The 22,700-nt window shown below is 35.9% G+C and overlaps 1 long non-coding RNA gene across 1 annotated transcript in view; it reads left to right on the top strand.

Annotated features, from left to right (window-relative positions):
• The first annotated feature begins 9,000 nt into the window (after positions 1 to 9,000).
• LOC107313890 (uncharacterized) overlaps positions 9,001 to 22,700 on the top strand; it is a 50,338-nt gene continuing 36,638 nt past the window's right edge. Inside the window, exon 1 of the long non-coding RNA XR_001555247.3 lies at positions 9,001 to 9,051. This is a non-coding gene — a long non-coding RNA (uncharacterized LOC107313890). The remainder of the gene's footprint in view (positions 9,052 to 22,700) is intronic.

The following is a 22,700-nucleotide window of genomic DNA, read 5'->3' as shown; positions in this document are numbered from 1 at the left end:
TATTTTGTAGCATTCCACTGCAATAGTAATTTACGGGAGCTATGATTGTATCCCTGCAGTGCTTTGTTTGATCTAAAACACACAGCAGCTACCAAGTACTCTTCTGTAGAGTGCATGCAGCTATAAGAGAATGACATTTGAATTAATTAATCTGTGGAAATACTGTTAGAGAGGAAGAGACTAATGCTGAGGACTTGACAGATTCTACTTGCTTTTTGAAAACACTTTCATGACAACAGATTCCAGCAACAGGCATCAGTACCAGCAAACCACCCCACTAATCTGTTCTGTTATGTTTCTCAGCATTCAAAGAGCAATCAGATATTTTCTGTTGAAATGACTCTCATTTTAAATTAAGAACAACAAAGTAAGAACAAAAATAAAGCTCCATCAGAGAGTATATATTTTTTTTCCCCAGAGCATTCACTGAAATGAAAATGATTGCCAGCCTTTATAGACAGCTGTAGCTTTTTAGAAGCATAGCTCATGACAGCACCAACATATGTAGGAACCTAATGGCAGTAAGTTTTACAGTAATATATAGATTTTCCCACTTAAAAAAAACTTGCTCTAAACAGTGTTATTCGAGGCTTCATCCTCTCAGGGTACTGAACTTTGAGATTGTCTCCTTTTCCCAGTGAGAGCACCTTCACAAAGAGCACGTAGGACCATCTATTTGAAAAGCATGACTGATGTTTCTGTTTAGGAGGATGCGGTTTAGGACGCTGTTACTGTTTTTGGAGTTGGGTGCTTCTCCCAAGCGTATGGGATGTATATGTGGTGAGGCTGGAAGTTACTGTCTACAGAACAATCTCAAAGCTCAGGTTTGCTTTTAGATGTGGAGACTGTAAGCCAGCTGTCACAGTGGCTGAAAAATATAAAAACAAACAAACAAAAACAACTGAGAAATAAATCTGATCTTATTACTGAGTTACTTATTTTATTGTGACTAGATTTTGTCATTTACAAATGAAGAATAAAATAGAACTTTTTCCACTGATACATATACATAATCTGGATGATTCTCTTGAGAAATGGTATACACCATCATTTTCATACAATTCATTATTTGGCCAGACAAACTATAATGGTAAACATTTGTTATTTTAACAATTTTTGAAAGATTTGCTTTTGCTTAAGGTTATGAATGGAGAAAAAAAGAGTTAAAATTCAGAGACACACGGAACTTCAAGGGACTTTCTGCATCTTTGGCTGCCCTGACAGCTGCTGGAAAAGTAGCATGGTGAGCCTTGGGCAAACCAGGAGGCTCATGGAATGCATGAAAGATAACTTCTTGAGGCCAGTAGTAGACATCCCACTAAGGAGCAGTCTGTACTGGAGTCATTGTGGACTGATTAGTGTTTCATGGTTTTTCATTGGTATTCCACATCATAACATCATTCAGCGCACTGTGAGTTTTTTTTTTTTCTTCCCCCCCTTTATCTCATTGCCACTGTTTTCCTCATCCAGGCCTATCTCCTTGTCTTTTCCTTAACTCTTCCCCCTGCCAGTCTTTCCTGGGGTTTGGATTAGTGAGTCTTTTCACCCCCTTGTCAAGGAAACCAGGCTGAAATGTGACATAGTGATATCAGGATTGGATGCTGACTTGGCTATAGCGAGCATGAAATACTCCTGGGGTATATGGGACAGATAAAGAGTAAAATCAGGATGCTACATTTCAGGAAAGCCATCTTCCATCTCTTCAAGGAGTTAGCCAACAACCTCCCTGTGAATCTGCCCTTAAGGAAAAATGAGCAAAGCAGCACTGACATATTTTTGTGGAAGTTTCCTTAGGGCACAAGAGCTATCCATCACCAGGTAAAGGAAGTCAGGAAGGGACTGGCATCACTGAAGCAGGACCAGAACTGGAGAACAAAAAGGATGTGCACAGGCAGTGGAAGCACTGACAGGTACCCCAGGAAGAGTACAGGGATGCTGCTGTAGGGAAGGCCAAGGCTGAGTGGGAACTGAATTTGGCAAGAAGTGTGAAGAACAAGAAAGGCTTTTACAGGTGTGTCAACCAGAAAAAGAAAGTCCAAGAAGATGTACCCTCCTGTGAGCAATACAGGCAGACTAGTAATAAATGACAAGGAGAAAGCTGAGGTACTCAATAAATCTTGTGCCTGAGTCTTCACTGGCCACTGTTCTTCACACACCCCTGGAGTGGATGGTTTGGAAGGTGGGGAATGAGTCAACAATGACCTTTGCTGTAAGCAAAGATCAGGTTTGTGACCTCCTGAGGAACCTGAACATCCACAAACCTATGGGCCCTGACAATATGCATCCCAGAGTCCTGAGGATATTAGCTGATGTAGTCATCAAGCCTCAACCAATGATACTTGAAAAGTCACGCTAGTCAGGTGAAGTCCATTGTGACTGGGAAAAGGTAATGCCACAGCCATTTTTAAGACAGGTAGAAAGGACAACCCAGGAAACTACTGATTTGTCAGCCTCGCCTCTATGCTGTGTTTTGGATTCTCCAGGTATGGAGTTTTTGGAAGCATCTGCCCCTGCCTCATGTCAATGTACATTATTGTGAACAGCAGAGGAAAGACTTCCACAGCACAGTGGAATCCCACAACAGCCTCTATTCAAAAAGTGTCAGGCAGTAGATAGTTAATAAATAGTAAGAGAATCCGGAATATGAAAGTTAATGTAATTACTTCTACAAAAGAGACCTCTGGAAATGTTAGTTGTATTTTTGGAAGTAAGGTTGTCAACAGTAATGGGCAATTCTGAACGGCATTGTTACATATCCAGGGTCAATGGGCCACAACTTGATCTTTTTCTATCTGTATAATTAAAATTTTTGCACTTACACATATTGGTTCCATACTCTGCTCTCCTTTCTTGCACTCACATAGAAAAGAGCGTTTTTTTTTGTCAGAAAGTAAAAGGGTGCACTGGATCTGTGATGGGCTCAGGTTGCTTGAGCACTGCAACTTGAGGTTCTTAATTACTTTAAAATTTGTTGGGGCCAAGAATGCATCTCTGTTGATTTGTTGAGTAAGAGAATTCTCTAAGAAAATTCTTTCATAAAGACATGCTTAATTAACTATGACTATTGAAAGTCACTGCCTTATAAGTTGCATCAGTTCACATTTTTTTTTCTTCTTTTTTTTTCTCCATCATAAGTAACAGGAAGACAATCATATCAAAATTTTGTCAGAGACCTAATTTCCTTTTTCTCTTTACTGCTATGTATTCACTGATTTCTCTGCCTCTTCAGGTGGTGCCTGTAGTAGAACAGCTTGTGTTTTTCCTTGCTTACCTTTCTATCCACAAGCCTTCACCAAATAAAACAGTGACATAGAGAGAAATATTATAATTGCTAACACATAGTTTCTTTTCAGGCCTCTCTGCTTTCATTTCTCTTGCCACATAAATTTCTCAAGGGAAAAAATGCTAGGTAGGAAGAATGTTTGATCTTGGGTTCTAGTGCTAAGCAGATGAAACATGAGACAACTACTTTGCTTAATTCTTTACATAAAGTCTATTAACTGCAATGATCTTTTCAGAGTCATTAAGTTGTATTATTAAAGTCAGTTAGTAATTCAGTTTGTAGTAGTTGTTTTTTCTAATTTAATCTTTTATTTTTTTTTTCCCTATGGCATATTTTTTTCTTAGCTGGTTTTCTCTTGCTTATTTGCTTTTCTACATTATAAAAATATGTAATAGTTTGGAATACTTTGAGAACAAAAATAAATATGAGCTGGAACAATTCAGTATCAGAATTTTCTTTTCCTGTTGTGACTTAAGCTCTGAAAGAAGAAATAAACCTCTGGATGCTGTGGACTCATGCTCATAACAACTGAGTGAAAATTCACTTATACTGTTGAGCATCATGGAACACTGCACCACACAACACAGGTAAGAATTAAAAATTTTAAGGGAGTAGCCTTTTGGACTTATATTCTGTCTTCACATATGTTGCAAATTGCCCATCCCCCTAAAAAAAAAGAAAAACACAAATCTCCCCAACAGGAGTCTGCAGGAAGTAGATTCTCCTTCATTTGCCTCTTTTTTTTTTCTTTTTTTTTTTTTTTTTTTTTTGTTGGTTTATGCCTCAGTTGGTCTTTCATGACAAATGCAAAGCTGATACTCTTTACAAGTTTGATGTCATTTACTATTCTGGAGACAATCTGAAATCTTTGGAATGACTTTTTCAGAAGCATAGTATTTGAGTATGAAAATTAAATGTGTACATTACTTCTTAAACAAATTCCTCTAAACTATTTATTATGCCTTTGTCAACAAAATACTAACAAGTGAGCTCAACTTTGCAGCCCAATGTACAGCTAGTCTTGTGTGGAGGCATGCTAAACAGAGAAAAGGGGAAACAGATGTTGAAGTTTTATTGAAAATCTTTCCTGGAAATTTTCTCAGGTTTGACATAGAGAGGGGGAATGGAGGAAAAGAGGTATTTGTTGCAGACAGGGCTTTCTGCAAAGCAAAGAGGGCACTGAACTATAGGACTGAGGATCTTCCTATAAATGCTAGTCCTATTACAGGCTTGCAAGATAAATCTTGAGATATAGGTATATTATCTTTTATTTTTCTGGCTAGATGTGGGCTGACATATTTCTTAGAGTGATTGGAAAATTGTGCAAGGATGAACTGCTGAATGTAGGCTTTTCTATGCGTATCACCTTCATCAACTGCAAAAATTTTGTGATGGCTGAAAGGCTTCGACCTCCAATGAAGAGTACTGCAGCTGATGTTACACAATGTGAAAAAGCTTTTTCTTTCTATCTAGTACAGATCTTTGTCATCTTCCTACCTATTATCACTGGAGTTCTGTAAATACCACCTTGGTAGAATACTACATTTTTAGATTTTATATATTCCATTTTGTCTGTGGATGTGTGAGGTGTGATGTGGGTTGTTTTTTTGAGGGGGAGGGGTGAAGAGGCTTGTTGGTTTTGTAAGACCCTCAACACCTACTATTCCTGATTCTTCCATTTCCAACTGGTACATCATAAATGGCATTCAATATACAATGTTTTGAGCACTATGAAGACTAATATCAGAGAAGACCATGGATTTTATACCCAGGAGCAGTGTTCTCAGTTATTATGATGGCAGAGGCATGTGCAATACATTTCTAAGTACTTCAGAGACTAAAGCTGACCCTTTCTGGGATAACTTGCTGAAAGGTCCCTCTAGTGTCAGTTTGTCAGCGTAGTTTTCTTTCTGAAACCTATAATTGAGAATGGAAAAAAAAAAAAAAAAGCATTTTCAGGAACTCCTAGAGAAATGCAAGTACTAAACTTAAGGTAGCAGTGAGCAAGGTTGTAATTGACAGTGGAGAATGACTTCAGAATAAATTGATTTTTAAAGCCAGCAGTTTTATAGCGCTCTTCCTCAAGATAGTAAAGACGTGGTGCAGGTTACAGAAATTCTATCATAGCAATAAAATCTTTATAAAAATATTTGAAAACATCTTATTTTTATAGAAATATAGCTGTGTAAAATCTAGTGCCAAGTGAAATATCTAAAGCTATTTTAAATGTGACATCCAGCTCACAGTGCTGTCAGTGCAATGCACGTACTCAAAGACAAGTTTATATTTTTGAACAGTGCATATTTTTAATTAGATCTAGTTCCAAATTTCATATCCAAGTTGGTAAATAGGTACTGTCTGTGAGACTGCAGACGTCTCTTTATATTTTTGGGAAAGGAAGTGGGGCTGTCTGCCATTAATCCTGAATTAGAAATGATTTGCTCACTCCCATGTGATCAGTTACCTTTGTTGATTGAATGCCTTCAGAGTGATTTTCATGAATAAATTAACACAGATACAGTGATATCCCTTATTACTCATGCTTCCAGTTTAGTGGTAATGCAGGAAACTTAAATCAAGTGCCTATTTTGGTTTTCCATCAGGAGATTGAATCTCCATTTCCTATACTGTAGACAGTATCTCTAGCCCTAAATCTCCTGGCTTCTCTGAGTCAAAATAACATTTATATCTCCATGGTTATGATCATAAATATTATTCCAGAATTGAAAAATATTTCCTTTTAATCTTTCCCATTGTTGGATGGACAAAGGAAGAGAATATTCTCTGTGAAATGTGCTAGTAATACTGAAACCCTGGTTGTCCACTTACTTTTAAACTTCAGCAATATCTTTGTGGTAGAAAAGTGTCAACTGTCTTCTGCATATATCAGAGAATTACTGGACCCTTAAAGGCCACCTAGTCCAGCTCCTCTGCAAATGAACAGAAACCCCTACAGCTGAATCCAGCTTCTCATAACCTGGTCCAGATTGACTTTGAGTGCCTTCAGAGATGGGGCATCCACAATATCTCTGGACAATCTGTTCCAGTGCTTCACTGTCCTTACTGTAAAAAAAACCATTTTCCTTATATGTTTTATCCTTATATATATCTCAACATTCAACAAACCTTAATTAATTTCATCACTCTCTGTTATTCATTGTATTTTTGTAATTGTTTTACATCCTCTCTGACTAAAGGTAGACTCCTAAACTGGTAAGGAGACTGTGATTTTCAAAATCTTTGTGTGACTCAATCAATTTGTATTAAATTAATTCAGACTTTTAAATTTTTTAATACAGGCCAGAGCACTTTTGAATGCTTTGGGCAATAAAACAACTAGTAACACCATAGCTAATAGATGCTCTTATGGCTGAGAAACAACAACAACAACAACAACAACCACCACCAAACTACTAAGAGCACAATGTATAATTCAACTATAAAAACAGAAAAAAAATCTATTAAAATATATGTTCAACATATATCTTATAAACAATTAGGTGTTAGGTATTCACTGAATAAGGGGGTAACTCTTCATCTTTGAAAAAATCTCTGATACTCTTTTAGTGTGACATCCAGAACCTCTTGAGAGGAGTAAACTGAAAATAAACTTCATGGTCTGTATTTCATGGTCTGTATTTCAGTAGTCTTGTTTCTGAAAAAAATAGACAAAGGAAATATTGTTTCTCTTGTCTTGAAGACTAATGAAGGAGTTTTGGAAAAGTCATCTTCAGTTCAGGAAATAATGTGTTGCTTTGAGTTCCCATCATTTCATGCTGAGAATAGTTATAGGGCAGAATCAGACTACTAAGTTGATCTACTTTAGTGTTACTATTTTGGTTTTCTTTACTCAAGGTGTTTTTTATGACTCTGATGATAAATGGACCTTGTCCCTACTTTCTCAAGGGAATGGATGCTTTTTTGTGCTTTGCTGACATTGTGGAAATATAGACGGGAGTTAGCCATTAAGTAGGATTTGCCCATCATAAGTTTGGCAGCTAAAATCATGAGTTTGGCAGGTAAAACAGCGAATCTTTAAGCCTTAGAGGCTGTGTACTTTGAAATCACTCCTCTGTTTATTTCTGTTCAGGCATTTTCAAAAGGTCATCTGTTGTAGTTGATGTATGTTTCTCAGGAAAAAATAATTATAACAGCTGCTTAAGCAGACGTCTGGTGACTGCTGTATGAAAATTATATGAAATTATATGAAAACTAATGCAGTATTACAGAAATGCTATAGCTACAGTAGTAATATATTTTTTACTCTTCAGCACTTAAAATTTAGAAGAGATGAATTTATACCTCCAATTCTGATAAGAGCCTAATATTATACAACTGAAGCCATTTTCTGTATTTTCTTTTGTATTTAGCTTATCTTTTTAGAATGCCCTGATGGTTGTGCTTATAGTTCAGTAGGCAGACACATTCTGGGAATGACTGGGTATTTCTGAGTACAAATAATGAATTGAAGAAACTTTAATCCATGAACTATTGCTCAAATTCTGTATCAGGTAGAGAGCTGCTGAAACTGTGTATTTCATGCACTGCAAACCATGAAGAAGGACCCTTCGAATAAGCTTACTCATATACAAGAAATTGCCTACAGTCTGGCTACTCAGCAGAAGGCCAAGTCTTGCATTTGTGTTTAAATGTACTAAGAAATTGTATGATTTATTTCCAATTAATTCTATCACTAGAAAAGCTTGTTTCTTTTTTTAGGGAAAGATGAGGGAGATGGTAGTATTGCAAGGAAGTAGGTTAATTTTTGCATTCAGTTTGATGAAAAAGGGCAGTTACTACTACAGATGACCACAGCACACTGAACAAACTTGTACAAGGCTTTTGGTTTGTAAATAGTATAGGAGGAATATTAGAAGGGGCCAAGATGACCTTGGAATGAAATTAGATTCTGAAAGACATCTACTAACAAACTGCTGCTTGAATTCTGTCAGCTGCTTTGCTTCCAGTCCACTTTCCAGTTGATGGGCATCAGTAGCTCAAAAATCTCTGTCAGAACTGATTGTAAGTGCCCCTTATTAACAGCCACAGTAAAAAGAGTGAGACACTGAATGGTGCCCTAGGACCAGATATCTCTACTCTCCAAAGATGACCATCTTGGTAGATGCTGAAGAGTAATAATTTAGTGATTATGTGTGTGCTATCTGATGTGAGGAGCAAAGTGCCTCAGGCTGTGGCTCTGTGAAATGGTAGATCTGGCTTGTGAGTAGAGAACATGAAATGAAAAATTGCTCAAAAGCAAAGCACAGAAACAGTACCAGCTCACTCTGCTGTCTCAGCAGTTCTTGTTCAGTCATTTAGCATCTGTACTCCCACAGCAGGCATAGATTTGGCATAAGTATTGTATTACTTGTTGTGTGGGTGGCTGGAAAACTATGTAATTGTGTGTTTGCACTTGATCCAGGTCACGTTTATTCTGCCCGTGGTTCAGACAATACATATATTTAGTATCAATGAATGATGAACCATGCCTATAGTGTCCAGCACCCTTTCACCATGGTGCTTAAAGTTAGTATGTTTTGTTTCATTAATATGAAATAGCAGGGTTATTTTAGACTCAGTAGCTGAATTTTCTTCATTTATATCTTTCCTGTAGAGAAGGCTGATATACTTTCAATTAAAAATGTAGAATATAAATAGAATGTTACTGTTTAGATTTTGATTTTTTTTCAATATTTTTATTTTTCCCATGTTTTTAATTTTAGGGGAAATCTCTCCCTCTACCACTTCACCTACAAAAGATGGGCAGGGTAAGTAGTAAAAATGAGTTCTGAGTTTTTCTTTTTCTGAAGGGAAAAAAGAAGGGAATCCTAGGAGAGGAATTAAAAATAGTAAGAATCTTCTTTCCATCTACCTTGATTCAACAGATGAAAATATTACTTAGAGCACACTTTTGATCCAACACAATTTTTTTTTTTTTACAAAAATAAATTCATTTTGAAAGAGCTTCTATAAAATAATTTTATTTATTATCAATAATTCTTTTTGTCTCCTGTAATGTTTCAAACAGGAGTTGTTCATTTGGTAGAGCATATTCTTTTAGGAACACCAAGGACAACAAAGTCCTGAGCTCAAATTCACCGTCATGAATATAACCTATTAGTGTAATTGGTGGAAGAGCAAAATGGAATAACATAGCACAGTTTAGGACATAATCCAACAGTACCAATCCTGCAGATACTGTGTGAAGTCCTGCCACAAGACAGCTCTGGCACTCTTTTGATACATTTGAGAAATTCAGGGCATTATCGCTTATTTCAAGGAAAATGTTATAGTGTATGTAACTATTGATTGCATAAGGGTCACTATTTTGCTTATGTAGCCATTGAGCTATTAGTACTTGATTCTTTATTCTACAAAGGCCTTTGGGATGCAGCTACTTGTCTGGTGCTGTTCCATTTAATTATTTCAAGATCAGCTTTTTTTTTTTTTTTTTTTTTTTTTTTCCTTTCCTGGGAAATGATTAATTAAAAAAAGCCCACACATACTCAACTTTATTTGCATCACTGGATATTGTTGTCAGTGTTTCCTGGGGTGACAGAGGTTAAGATTTGCCACTGATCCTGGAGTTTTGATTATTTACTGTTGTTCTGATCTTCTTTCTCAAGAATGATTCAATGTTCCCTAAAATATGTTTCAAAATGTCCTGATAGTGGAGGAAGAGATGATTAATATAAAGTATAACAGAAGGCTACTTGGATTTGACTGTGCATCCTACCTTATTAGGAATAATAATCACACTTACCATCTCCTCGTTTGAATTTCTAAGTTGTAAGTATCTAGTGATATTTAAGAAACGTGGTGAAAGGCTGCATATAATACGAAGAATAAAGTTAATCAAACTTGATGGGCAAACCAGACTCCCAGACCATGTTGATATAAAAGGCCAGTTAATAAAGTGGTGTATCATTTGTAAGGTGGAGTACTTGGTGTGAAACTATTGTGCCAATGGAAAAATCACAGTTTCAGTGAGCCATGTGCAAATGCTGTTTCAGCATATCGCTAATTAGCATGCTACTCCTGGTTGTCCCATATTAATCTCTTCTGCTATGTTTATTGTATATAGCTAGTAATTGTGATTGATTACTGAACAGAAATGTTGCAGAACCACTGAAATCGTAAACTTGCTGAAACAGGATGGAGAGTTTTGCTGTTGAGAAAGTGTGGTTTGGAGCTATGGCAGATTTTAGGAACTAATGGAGCTTGATTATAAGCTGAGGAATTTTCTTTGTTTTGGTTCCTTTTAAATGTCAAAATGTGACCTTTCAAAGTCATTCATAAAAAAACAGGGAGAACCATATGTGTACACAAAAATAGGAAATACTCAGAGTGAGAGCATTTACTGTGGATGATGTTACCTGAATTTGTTTCAATTCATCCTAATTACAGACTTCAATCATTTGAGTGCTGCCATGCGCTGTTTCCAGGGATACATTTCCCTGTTTGGGATTGTTCCATCTTGAATAACTAATCAAACCTCCATTGAACAAATACTTCAATTTCTTACATCTTAAAGTACTCCAATCACTGTGATACAAACTCAGGCTTCCCCTTGATGTGGCTAAATACATTTTTAATTTGACAGAATAGAACAAATCCAAGAAAGATTTTGAGATACCTGTCTCTAAGTAGGTAGCAACCTATTTGGCAAAGACATTAACCTCATGTGGAAAGTGCTGGCTGAAATCCCTGGTCTGAACAGACTACAGAAAATATTTGCAGCCAAATGAATTGCCAAGGCTTTTAACCACTGACTGTTGTAGAACTGGGCTTCCTGAGAAGCAATTACTCTGGGAGGGAAGCATAACATGATTAAAAAATCTTGTTCAGAGCCCACCATGAAGCCTAGTAACTCCAAAACATTTTTTTTTTTCTTCCCTTTACTTTCTCATCCAAACACAAATGTCAGTATTTTTACAGGAATCTTTCTCTACAATCCCAATATGTGCAATATATACTTCTGTCTTTATTCCTTCTTTCAGTTGTTTTTTTTTTTTTTAAATTTTTTTTAAAGTATATAATGCTCTAATAAATTTACCAAATAACAATAGCAATGAAAACCCTATATGCACCAAAGATACAGCCATGACCTCTCTAAGTATATTAGCACTTGTTAACAACTACTCACTGGCTAAACTTTGCTGTGAGCTCTGAGATACTCAGCAAAAAACAGCCAAGGACTATTTTTCGTACTTATCTGCAGCTGCTACTGTGTGCTCTTTCAAATGGCAAATACAATTTACCCCTAATTTCTAGCATATATGCAATTGCAATAGATTTAATCTACATTTTTCTCCTTCTCTTTCATACCTTTGAGGTAGTAAGATCCATGAGGAATGAATAAATTAGCTTTTACAGTCTTAAAGTATCCTAATGTGTGGGACAGTGGAAATTTACCATTTCTAGACCCTCTGTTATTCTGTGAAGTGGGAAAGATCTAAATGCTCTTCTCACATTTATTTATCACTCACTTTTGTTGATTTCCTCAGTGCATTGCTGAGAGAAGTGGATACACTGGAACAGGGCAGTATAACTATCAAGTGTGGGTCAGTTCTAGTATCACCCACCCACCCTTTTTCCCTTGCCTTTATAAGATAAAACTTTTTTTTGAATTGTTGTTTTCTATGAAATTTCTGTATGGACAGGATACCTCATTTTTACCAGTGATTTCTATTTTGGCCAAGAAGCAATACTTTGGTGGAGGCTCTAAGAGACAGAATGTGTACCATTCCTTCACAGACACTGGGAAGTATTTGTATTCTTGTCTCTATCCCATTTTCATGCCCTCTTTTAAGATTCTTGGAGAGCTTTAACTGAATCAGTCCAAGTAAGAGATGTCTAAGCATGGATGTGTTGGTGAGATGCAGCCAGTAGGCCTATACCTCTTCTTTCATGTTATGTGATATTGATAAAATGTCACTAAGCTATGGGGAACCTCAGATCATCACAATATAGCTCATTTCAGCTGAGCTTGAAAGGCAGGAAAGTTCTGTTCTTTGGAGGAAGGAAGAAGAGATATAGAGTTCTGCAAGTAGTTTTCTGGATATCTCTCAGTGGAGAGTTTATCATGTTGGTTTTGAGTAAATTTTAGTTATTCAGCTTAAGAATCTGACCCAAGTAGTTTCTTTCTCCTCACTTTTACAGGACGCTTTATAAAATCAATAATCAGGGACAGTTGAATAAGCTTATACAACATGCCACATCTTTCATTAGTATTTTTTAATAGTAAGAAGCTAGCTAGATTGTTTTTTCCTTCAGGAGTGTTAATAAAAAAACAGATCTCCTAAATGGAGATTTCATTATAGATTTTCCAAGCAGTTACTGTGTTGCTAATTCCCCTTTTGTTTAGTACAGTAATCTGCAGGTAACTTTCATCAAAATTAGAAATCTTTTTATGCCTGTGAAAAATTTGTGTAGGACTGTATGCTACTTCACTCCTCTTCATAGCATTTTTGATAAAACTTGCCATGAATATGAACATATGTTCTAGAGTCTTCGGAAATTCAGTGTTCTGAAAGATACTCCTAAAATGACATTTCTTTTAATACCCTTACTACTGCTTATGAATTCCATATAAAGTGGAAAAAGCTAACAAGGTGGATCAAAAATTTGGTTAAGTAGTAGGGAAGGACAGAAGAAAGGAGTGTGTAAACTTAAGAAAATCTCAAATCTCAAATAGACATGGTGATTTGAAGAAAAGGCAAAATCTGGTAGATTGCACTGTTAGTTAATTCCAGAAAAGCTCAAATCTGCATAGTACTGAATGAGCTAGGACAAAATCCTATAGGCAGGTGTGGTTAACTGCAATAAATAAGTCAGCATGGCTCTGTGATGTAGCCTTTTCTGAGAGAACTTTCAATTGGCTAGTAATGAAATTGTGAAGGGGAAGTGGATGTAGTAAATGCATCAGGTCCAACAGTGCTCCAATGATTTAGTGACTTCTAAGGGATGTGTATATATCTTACTGGCTGGAAGATTTCATTTTAAGATCAGTAATCCTTGCTTTATCATTCAAAGCATTAGTCACACCCGATTTACTTGCATCATCAGAACAAAGAACACTCCCCACTACCCACCCTCCTCTGCCAAAAAAACCCTAGACTTTATGACAGTTGGAATGGATATTAGGGAGGTAGTTAAGATAAGGAAAAACCATATCTCAATTTGATGTGACAAGTAAATGGCAGAATAATAGCCAGGAAAATATTTGGTAGTAGCAGAAAGTAATGTGGAGATAGACATAATTCTTATGGCTTCACTACCTTTTGCTCATGTAGGAATATTCAATGGACATATGAATAGCAGTATATTTTGTAAACTGTTTTTTTTAATCACTGCCGTACTTTTTAAGCCACTCAGGTTTGTGGGAAATGCACATACCCAATAATTATGTGCAGCAGATGTAAAGTGAGTGTGCATTTTATCCAAAATGAAAAAAAGCTGATATTTCACTGAGTATCTCTAGTTAACAGATAATGTCAATAGGATAGGATGTTATCACAAGATAATGGTCTCCTGCTGCTAGATAAGTGCTGAGTCAAAACAACAATGTTTATTTTCAAGGCAGGGGACATTGATCCTCTGACAACTTTCTATTTCAATGACATTCTTGCTATTTACATTAAATTGATGCGCTTATGACCATTTTGTTTAATGGATATTAGTTTACTGAAGTGACAGCTGCTTACTGTGAATTTATTCAATTCACTAGCTACAGTCAGATTGGCTTTAAGAAAAGAACTTATGTGATAAACATTAGAAGTATGTATAGATTTTTATTTATAAAAAGGGAATCTTCTCATATGAATGAGGTGTTCAAATTGTTATTTTTTTTCTTATTCTCTGTTGCAAAAAAGATTTTACTTTACAGGATTGCCTTTTGATGTAATTTTAAGCAACAATATTTTTTTTCTTAAGAAAATAACAACAAAAAAAGGTAAACTAAGGATGAATGCTGCTTTGCAAAACCTGATCCACAGAAAATTCGAGTCTTTCAGCTGAGAGCTTTTCCCAGGTGAAAACCGGTAATTTGTTCTTTGGAGAAAAAACAAATAACTAAAATGCTTTCAGTACTAGAATTACCATTTTACTGCTCTGGAGCTGACTATGTAACACATTAAAAACAGAGAGCAGATTAATTCCCAAGTGTAAAACAACCTTTTACTGTAAAACATTTTCACTGCAAGCCATGAAGTTAAGTTCTAGCTCTCTCTCTCCTTTTTACATTCCTGAATATTTTAGTGTCATTACCAAAGCTGAACTTTTAGTTTTTTGTACTTTGTTTTACCTTGTAGGAGAAGGCAAAGGTAATTTTTAGACTACGTGGAATTTTCGTTTTTTACAAACTAGGATATTTTGCAGGGCTAAAAGACAAAATCTAATGCACAAATATGATTTAGCCTCTAGGAGAAAGGTTTTATTTGAGTAGCAGCTAACAACAACCCTACTTAGTTTTTCAAAATTGTCATTGCTTTCATGCAAGTAGCAGTGAAAATGAGACAGGATAATAAATAATGTGATACAGATTCTCAATGGGAGAATGTTGTTTATTTTTGCAAATGTATTATCAGTGGTAAACCTATTGATTTTAATGGGGTAAAGTATCTAACAATTTAGAACACCAAAGGTGATGCACAGGAATCTGGGTGATCTAGTTGAAAAACAGAGGACTTAGTTATTTGATTTTTCATGTTAGTGTAGTAATTCTACCTGGTACATTTATGAAAATGTGGGAGGAAGAATATATGCATTTGTATGTGTGTGGGAGAGAACTGAAGAAAAATAATTAAGTGAAATCTCCTTTTATGTTGTCAGGAAACACAATGTCATGTTATATCTTATTACATTACTTACCTTAGAAAACCACTATGAAGAATTTAAGATAGCTTACTTTGGAAGAGCACTGTAATAAGTAAATATTAAAGGATGGAGTTTGGACATCTGTAAACCACAATACCTGATGGTAATCTAAAACTTCTGATTCAAAACTTGTGAGGATGTGCTTTGTGACTTTAGTTTCAATACAGATCAGGTAGTAGAAAAAGTTTTTGTCATTCCAGCACTTTTTTTCTTACTTTTTTCCTTGAAACCTATAAAACAAAAACACTCAGAATTTGCAGAAGATAGTTTAGTGGAAGAAGGCTGGCTTAGGGAATATTCATACATAAACAATAAGCCAAATTTTCTACTGATGAAAGTTATTTTTATTTACATCAACTTTTACCTAATATGATCTCTTTTTCAAGTGTTGATTATCTTACAAAGCTGCTAGAAAGCCCACCATTTCCTTTTAACAATAAGCCATGTTTTCAAAATCTGGACAATGAGTATCAGGAGTTAGTTTAAAATCTTGTTGGGCTGGAGGGAACCTCATGTAGTTGCAACTCACAAAGGTAGGACTAAGTGAGACAATTTTTTCACTGCCTGGAATTGTTTTGAAGTTATAAGGGTTGCTCCGAAGTGATGCAGAAAAGACAGCAGGCTGTTTACAGTGTTCCTGTAAGGAAGAATTTCCACTATACTTCTTATGAAGTAATTGGGCTTCATCTATGTTTTGATAGTAAGAAAATCTCTAACTACCTGGCACTGGTTCCTGCTCTGATGTGTTGATGACCACAAGACCAGAACCAATTTTTCGTTTCTTCTTTGCAAAATGAGAAACAAAGTTTTACCTGTAGGTAAAATATAACAGCAAAACATCAAGCCTGGTGGTGCTTTTTGGGAACTGGATCTGTTCTCATTCATTTCATGTACTTGGTATAAGACCAGTTGAGTTGCACTATTCTTAGAACATCTGTGAAGGACGGTTCAATATACATGAGCACAAAGTGGTGAAATACCATCAAAAAACTGTATGAAAAGGAAAGTGAGAAACCAGAGTGGAACAGTTTGTGCCTGACTCTCACCCTGGACAATGTAAAGGAATGGCATAAAGAAGAATTGTAGTAACTATCAATATATGTGTGGGAGGTGATTGACACAGAACAGAACTGTGGAGCCTTTGACAATAACTGCATATTTAGAAATAGCCTGCTTAACAGATAGATGAAATAGTTTATTACTGATAGAAGCGACCCAGAAATCTAACAAGATATCTGTTAAAACTATCCCTTTATTCAGTTCCTTATCTGGAATAGGTTCCACAACCTTATAGATATAAAAAAAGACATATGAAGGTAGTTGGAAATTAGCATGATTTGTACACTTGCGTTCATTTGTGTCCACTGCGATCAAGTGATTGACAGCATAACACAAATCGAGATTTTTTTTTCTTATTAATATAATATGAACTGCAAAAAGATTAAAGTCTCATTTACATAACCTGAGATGAAAGGAGGTGAAATATTGTAATTATCTTTTCAAGCTAAATTTGTACTGCCATTTAAAATTAACCTATGCAAATGACAGGTTAAACCCCAGGAAAACTCCAGCAATGTTTGAAAAAAATACAATCAATTTCAACTTAGGAGTGTGTTTTTCTATGTTAGCCACTCAATTAGTCACTTGAGTTTATACATTTATATCATGAAAAATATTTATTTGCTATTTTTTGTTCTTGGCTTTTAGCTCAAAAGAGATATTCAGGTGGCAACATATCATTCCTTGTTTGCATTGAGTAGCACTCTAAATATTATAAAGAGTACTGATAAAGAAATGTAATATGTTGCCTAGTGTGAGAATACTTAATTGTAACTGTGTTCATAACTAAGCTAAGAATCTATAGATGTTACAGTCTGTAGGTATACGGTGGCATCTTGGGAGGATCTGCATGAAAAGGAAGACAATTTAAAAATAATTCTTATTGTGTTTCAGAGAAGAATAGAGGTTATTTTTTTATTTACTTATTTTTCTCAGTTTCAGAACATACCGATTCAGGACCTTAATTACACCTCAGTCTATACGGGGTCTGAAAATGTTTTTCAAAAAGACAGCCTACACTCTTACATAATTCCTCTGTAGGTTGGATAATACAGAGGCATACACAGAGAACTGTCTTTAATAATCTGGTGTGTATGATACGGTGGATTCAAGCCATGAACTTGGCTTTAGCCTTGTGCCCTCAAGATGTATTTCATACTTGGCGGTTGGTGGCCTTCTTAATCAAAGCTAGACTCAACTTTTTATTAAGAGATGGATAAATAAAGAGTTGGAAATTTTACTGAATGAAGGCCAATCCCTTAATTAATACAATAATGCTTAATGGGAAGGAGGATCAGGATGATCTGAAAGCTCATTTGAATTTATGAAGAAGCACAGTGCCATAGACTTCTGGAATGCCACATTTTATTTGTTGCTTCTGCAAATACAATAGCCCTGCAGGGGACCTTATCTGTCTTACCCATAATGTCTGTAGAGATTAAATCAGAGTCTGAGACATTACTCTGAAATGCAAACTCCTACATTTCCCAGGTGATAATTGTTCATTTAAAAAAAAAAAATTAAGTTGGATGGAGTTTGAAAGTGATGTTACTTGAATTGCTGATTCTGTTTTAGCAGTCAATTTAAAACAAATAGTTCTACAGGAAAGGGTGTAACAGAGGCATATTTTATTATGGGTTTATGCCTTATGTCTCCTGCTGTCACTGCAAGTACTTCAAATTCCTCTATGAGGTATTTCTAGATATCTTTTGTGGTCCTGAGGACCATCCTGCTGTCAGATCCCTTTAGTTTCATCCTACTAGAAAGGCTTATTCTCTGCATACTTGCCATGTCTGGTCTGGAGAACAATGTGTGAATGCTGACCAGTCAGTAATTATGTGTTGTCCAGTACTTGGTAGCTGTCAAATACTAGCTCCTCTCTGCCCTTTCTTCACACTAATATGGTCTCCACTATCCCATGAGACAAATATTCACAAAACTCACATAGTAGCTTTGAACTTGTGACTGTCAAATTGGATAGAAATCATCCAGTAAGACATAGGAATGTCTGATACCCAGTGCAGTAGTGTCAGGTATTTCCTTGCCAAATAAGACTATAAAATTAAGGGGAGGGAAAAGGGAAAGGAAAGGAAAGGAAAGGAAAGGAAAGGAAAGGAAAGGAAAGGAAAGGAAAGGAAAGGAAAGGAAAGGAAAGGAAAGGAAAGGAAAGGAAAGGAAAGGAAAGGAAAGGAAAGGAAAGGAAAGGAAAGGAAAGGAAAGGAAAGGAAAGGAAAGGAAAGGAAAGGAAAGGAAAGGAAAGGAAAGGAAAGGGAGAGAATTATTCAAATAATAATGAATGGAATATATCTTGCTGAAATGAAAGAGTGAAACATTTCATTTGGTTTGACACAAAAGGTTCCATTCACTGTGAAATAAAATATTTTGTTCTGAGGCACTTGTGAGAAAGCAAAGAAAATGAAAGATGAGTCAAAAGCTGACAGAGGAAAAACCTTCTCCTTGCAAAACAAGCACTAAAGTCTACTCCTACATGGCAATAGAGGTCTCAATTGCACTAATTTTGTATTTGGAAGGGGGCTTAACTCCTGTTTTTTTTCTTGTGCTGTGCCATCCCTCAAATCTTTAGAGTGTCTGAAATTTCTCTTAGTCCTGCTTCTATAAAATGCTTTAATGTCATAATGGGTGCACATAAATGTGCAAGTCAAAGAAATAAAGGGAGAGAAGCTTTTTTTTTATTTTATTTTATAAACAAACTGAAATAGTTACTGAAGTCACTGAGAAGAAATGAGAATATTTACATCCACCAAAATTATTACATTCAGTTCCTGGGCTCTCCAGAAATGAATATGTATTTAACTGTAGAGAGACAATTTTGTTTGGCTTGATGTGGAGGCTAAGGTATTGTTAACCATCTGAGAATTTATGCTAGATGTTGAGCATTTATGGAAAAACATTTACCACTTACACTGCGTAGTTCTTACTCTGATTGTTTTTGACACTTAGTTATCAAAAGTTATTTTTTGTACTTCAGGTCTTGAAACTTAGAAAAAATCACCTGAGGTGTTACAGTACTGAGGTATCCTACTGATTTGTTGGTGCTTTAATATATGGTATCTCAGGTCGGAGGTCACTGAGTTGCTGGTAGCTGTAGCTGGGTTTCAGGAGGTGAGAGTAATGCTCTTTGAATTTCTGTTTTTGCAGTCCTGGACTGTTGAAATGCTCCACCCTAACTCCAGGTCTTGGGAGGGTGAGGTGAATGTAGCTTTCCCAGAGAAGTGGGAAGTTAGGGATGAAAAGGTTTAGTGGCTTGTATAGTTCATTTGCCCATGGGAGTGGGCAAAGAAAGGGCAACTGTAGGTTTTAGCCTTAAACTCCCTTCTGGCCACCACAGAGAATGAGGGGATAATTGCTTCAATATGCCATTACCCAACAAGGAGCAAGGGAGATCTTCACAGAAATTTTTTCTATTGGCACATCACATTAAAGAATATTCTGCTGAAAGTGAAGTTTGTGTGTAATGCTATTAATAGGAATTATATAATCATTCATTTAGGACTATCTGTGATGTTTGGCCATCTTTACTATTTTTCTTTTCCATCAAGAGAAATGAATCCACCCAAAAATATGCATCCGCTTATTATTTTTGTAGGAAATGTTATGTTTTGAACTTGAACTGTTTTTCTCTAGTTTTATAATAAGGCAGATTAAGTAGTGCCTGAATATGAACAAACTGGGATGCTTTCAGTCTGAGATCTATATCTTCTTATCACTGATCTGTGGTTGGTTTGTTGAACTGATCTGACAGGTGCTTTTGTGTCATTTCTTTTATCTATTTTTTTCATCATTTAATGATTGTTATTTTGAAGATCTTTGGTGACATCAGACTTTTTAAGATGGCAAATACAAAATTCTCTGTACCCTAGATAACCTGGAACACAAAAGGCTGGGTTTAGAATGCTTAACACTCACTGCTATATTTTTGAGTCAGCAGTCTCATTCTTGTGTGCCTCAATCCAATCACATATACAATACCCAACTGAACCTTGAACCAGTTAATGTGGTAATAGTTTTGCTGATTCTTAAGTGTATCTGAGCTTTCCCTTTAATTTTTGAGAGGTTGTGAAAAGGTAAAGTGTGTTTTGTGTGTGAGAGAGATTTATGTCCTCTGTGCATTTCTTGGATATAGCTATGGATTCCAAATTGTATGTGTTGTATTTAGCCAGATGAGGTAGAAGAAGTGAACCAAATATGGACATATTCAAATTTAGTGTGTGTGTAATCAAGCTGATTACAGAGTTTAGTTCTCAATTTTTGGAAATCGAACAGTTCTTCAGAATATGATGTAAATTAAGAATCAAGTTCTCTAGTACGTTTTAGAAACATCCGCAAAAGAGAAATTATTGACTTGTATTGTACATTCAAGCCATGTCTTATCTTTCTCTTCTTTTCTACCCAAGCAGCAACATGCACAGTGCAGCCAATATTTAACCATCATCATTTCGGACACACTGCATGCTTTAAGGTAACTGTGTTGTTTATAACAGTTTGAGCTTTGTTTCCAGTTATACAAGAAAATACATTTTTTCTCTGAAGAAATTAGTCTTAAGAAAACTAGAAGTCTTGGTATCTGTCCTCATTGTCATTTATTAGCCCTTTTGGGAATGCTTTCCTGAGAGAGTAATTTCAGCAGAACTCCTTTCATAACACAATGTGCAGCAAAGGATTGAACCTTGTGCAAACAATCAGAGTAACGGAAAATGATTCTTATCATCAGATGCTGTAGATAAATGCAATTACAAGTGCAATGAATTTCCAAAGACAGAGAGTTTGGTTAGCATTCTGTGATCTCCCTGTTACCAAATTTCATTTATGTTACAATGGATAATGCACTGAAAAAAAACAGTGACTGGCATGGTGCTTAAGATACAGTTTCATTTTACAGTTGAAACACAGTGTTTAATTTTATTTTAAAAAATAGATGAGAAGGTAAGAATATTCCTCATTCATACTTAAGCATCATAATTATTTACAGACTGCATAGAATTTTCCTTTTCATAGTGACATTTTGGCTTAGGGATAACTTTTAAAGGTCTGTGTGCTAATGTGTCTGTAGTCTGAAAAATTTGATTCTGACTGTATCTACAAGCCAGATCATAGACCATCAGCAATAAAGATGAATATATTCTCTGAGTTATCACTGCAGCACTGTGTATACACTAGGTCAGAGTCTGAAACTTTCAGATTAATTACTAGTCCTGTCGATGCTCTATGCTTTGTTGCCCTTCAAGCTTGCAATTAATATTCAGACAGTTGTGAAGGGAGGATAATTTGGTGATTTTCATTTTATTCTTCCAGGGGAAAAAAAAAATAAGCAAACAAAGAGAATACATATATCTCTTTTACTGCAGCTCAGAATCAGTTGGCAAATTTTTGTCTGCAACACTACCCAGTCGATGTCAGTTAGTGTACAACTTTATTAAAGTTTTTTGGAATTTACATAACTTTCAGCACCATTACATGTATAATTTATCACGACAATGCAGTATAGTTGTAGGGTATTTATAAGCTTTGTGCAGTGGGGCAGAATTTCAAACTTGGTCCTTCATTAAATTTTAATTCAACAACTTAGCAAAGCTAGGTGAGCAATGATAGCAAGAACACCAAGAGCTATATCAGTCCTTAAAATGAAAATATTTTGTGTTTTTACAACGCTGCAGATTGAAGTTTAATGCACTCACAATTAGGTGTTTATCTTCAGAGTATTTGCAAACTGTTTCTTCCAAATATGCTTACCAGCCTATGATATGATGTCACAGCTGACTGGATGCAGACATAAAATATTTCATTGAAATGAAAAGTTTTTAAAAATTATCAGGTTGTTTATTGGAAAAGGAAATGATGAGAAAAAGCTGTTTCCTCTGCATTTCCCATTTTCTAGCTCTTAACACTTTACTAGCCATAGCTCAAATAAGGTCTGATAGAGGAAAAATAGTTCCTTTTACTTTTAATCAAATAATAATAAAGTTAATTCAGATTTTAAGCATGGATTAGATTCCAAATAACTCAAATAAATTCAGTTCCTGAAAGACCTGTTAAAGTAGAACAACAGCTGAAAATCTAAGCAATGATTGAATGGATCCATGGAATGGAGCACCACTCCTATGTGAATGGGCTGAAAGAGAGTGGGGCTTTTCAGCCTGGAGAAGGTTTGGAGATGACCTGATAGCAACCTTTCACTATTTAAAGGGCAACTACAGGAAAGGGAATGGACTCTTTAGCAGGGTCTGAGTGACAGAACAAATGGAAATGGCTTCAAGCTCAGGGAGGGTATAATGAAAAAATCTTTTAGAGTAAGGGTGGTGAGGTACTGGAACAGGTTGCCTAGAGATGTGGAGGGTGCCCTGCCCCTGGATGGAGACTTTTAAGGCAAGGCTGGACAAGGCAAGTGCAGCCTGATCTAGCTGTGGTGTCCCTGTTCGTTGCAGGGGATTTGGACTACTAAGGGCCATCAGAGGTCCCTTCT

This window comes from Coturnix japonica, chromosome 4 (assembly GCF_054131305.1).
Source record: "Coturnix japonica strain WE chromosome 4, WE-NBRP24, whole genome shotgun sequence".
In the NCBI taxonomy this organism is placed as follows: Eukaryota; Metazoa; Chordata; class Aves; order Galliformes; family Phasianidae; genus Coturnix; species Coturnix japonica.
Note: the sequence above shows the minus strand (reverse complement) of the source record. Positions and strands in the feature narration are given on the sequence as shown.